Consider the following 2251-nt stretch of genomic DNA (forward strand, 5'->3'; position numbering starts at 1 on the left):
TAGTCAACTTAATTATTTACCTGGAGCCTACCCTCAGATTAGTGCTGCGGCTCTACAAGCATGGAAAAAGCTTCCAAATTCTGATAAAAAGACTGAAGATTTATCTAAAATTCTCCAGGGGCCAGATGAGCCATATCAGGATTTTGTTGCCCACCTGCTTGATACAATTGGTAAAATGATAGGGGATGAGCAGGCGGGGATGGTGTTGACTAAACAGCTTGCTTATGAGAATGCCAATTCGGCTTGTCAAGCTGCCCTGAGACCTTACAGGAAAAAGGGAGGCTTATCTGACTATATACGGATTTGTGCTGATATCGGCCCTTCACACGTTCAAGGCATAACTTTGGCCACGGCATTACAAGGATTATTGCCTTAGCTGGTTTTAGTGGACGGCTTGATAATCATTATCCCTCAGATAAAATTTTGCAGTTTGCTCATTATCACCAATTTCTCTTCCCCAAAATCGTTGTTTCTCAGCCCCTTGCCGACGCCCTAACTGTATTTACTGATGGCTCTTCTAATGGAATAGCTAGTTTGATTATACAGGACAATACTTACCTGGCAGGGGAGATACCATGATCACGAAGGTGGTTTTCCCAGGGCGAGGCGTATCCATTGCACTCCGGATGTGCTGACAGAGCGTTACCGGCAGGTGGTGCCCTGAATGTGGATCTGTCTTAACCGCCTTATTAGCCAGATAGTGTCCTCCATCACTGCTTCCCTGAGGTTTGAGGCATGTAAAAAGCCGGAGAAGGTGTCAATAGTAACATGAACAAATTTTTGTTTACCAAATTCAGGAATATGGGTAACATCCATTTGCCATATATCGTTTGGCAACAATCCTCGAGGATTAACTCCATAGTGGGGGATGCTAAAAAACTGAGGACATGTTTGACATTGCTTAACAATCTGTCTGGCAGCTTGCTAATCTTCTCTGTATCGTTCCAATTTTAGTATATGTGCTGCCGAAAAATATGGAACGCTTCACGAATTTGCGTGTCATCCTTGCGCAGGGGCCATGCTAATCTTCTCTGTATCAAAAATAGATGCGGGGAGCTGCCCGTGAGAACGGGGTCCTTTGTCCGAAGGACACAGCTCTGGGAGCTGCCTCAGTCCTTGAGGGTTTGCTTGCAAACAAAGCTCTCTGTCCTGCCACCCCAGAGATTAGGCGCTTATTTACTGCAGGCACCTGGAGTTCTGTGCAAACTTCTCACGCACAGAGAAATGTTATCTGGTGTAAGAAATAATAACAGGGAGCCATTCCCATGCTCTCAAGACTTCTTGTGACTGTTTGTAAGATGTATAGGCTAACCAAGAAAAAATGTCAACTGTCTTGTCTCTCTCACGCTTTTCTGTATAAATATGAGATGTTGAATAAAGTTGGGGTCAGACTGCGTCCCTTCGTGGTGACGTGTCTGAACCTCTCGACCCCATCTTTGTAGTCTCTTGCTTTAGTTTCTTTCTTAGCCCCGCCGTGCACGTTCTCGGGACCTGATCGACTTTGCCGGCTGGCTCCGGCAGGTGGCGCCCGAACAGGGACCTGAACCCTTTCTTTTGACAGTCTCTAGCAAATCAGATGAGGAGATTGACAATTAAAGAGCAGAAACTGGGCAGGAGGGCGGCCCAAGGGCCGCGCGCCCAGGGTGCTCCTCGCGCGCGGCCGAAAAACCCGCCACGATCCGCCGGCCAAGTCCAAGATCGGGCGCGTGGCGACCCCGCCCGCCGTGGATCCTGCGGAATTCTTCGTGCTGACAGAGCGTTACCGGCACTTTCACAGCATCATCTTTTAGGATTTGAAATATCTCAGCTGAGATTCCATAATCTCCACTAGTTGTTGTTGTTGTTGTTTTTTTAATAGTGATGCTTTCTAAGGCCCACTTGACCTGGCATTCCAGGATGTTTGGCTCTAGGTGAGTGATCACACCATCATGATTATCTGGGTCATGAAGATCTTTTTTGTACAGTTCTTCTGTGTATTCTTGCCAACCTCTTCTTAATATTTTCTGTTTCTGTTAGGTCCATACAGTTTCTGTCCTTTATTGTGCTCATCTTTGCATGAAATATTCCCTTGGTATCTCTAATTTTCTTGAAGAGATCTCCAGTCTTTCTCATTCTACTGTTTTCCTTTATTTCTTTTCATTAATTACTGAGGAAGGCTTTCTTATCTCTCTTTGCTATTCTTTGGAACTCTGCATTCAGATGGGTATATTTTTCCTTTTCTCCTTTGGCTTTTGCTTCTCTTCTTTTCTCA

General features: G+C 45.5%; 1 non-coding gene and 1 pseudogene across 1 annotated transcript; one reads left to right on the forward strand and one right to left on the reverse strand.

Annotated features, from left to right (window-relative positions):
* Positions 1-550: 550 nt before the first annotated feature.
* Positions 551-717, forward strand: LOC113902636. The gene has a single exon (XR_003513895.1). It is a non-coding gene; the product is annotated as a U1 spliceosomal RNA (small nuclear RNA).
* A 251-nt stretch (positions 718-968) lies between these two features.
* Positions 969-1064, reverse strand: LOC113902619 (annotated as a pseudogene).
* Positions 1065-2251: the final 1187 nt, after the last annotated feature.

Source organism: Bos indicus x Bos taurus, chromosome 12 (assembly GCF_003369695.1).
Source record: "Bos indicus x Bos taurus breed Angus x Brahman F1 hybrid chromosome 12, Bos_hybrid_MaternalHap_v2.0, whole genome shotgun sequence".
In the NCBI taxonomy this organism is placed as follows: Eukaryota; Metazoa; Chordata; class Mammalia; order Artiodactyla; family Bovidae; genus Bos; species Bos indicus x Bos taurus.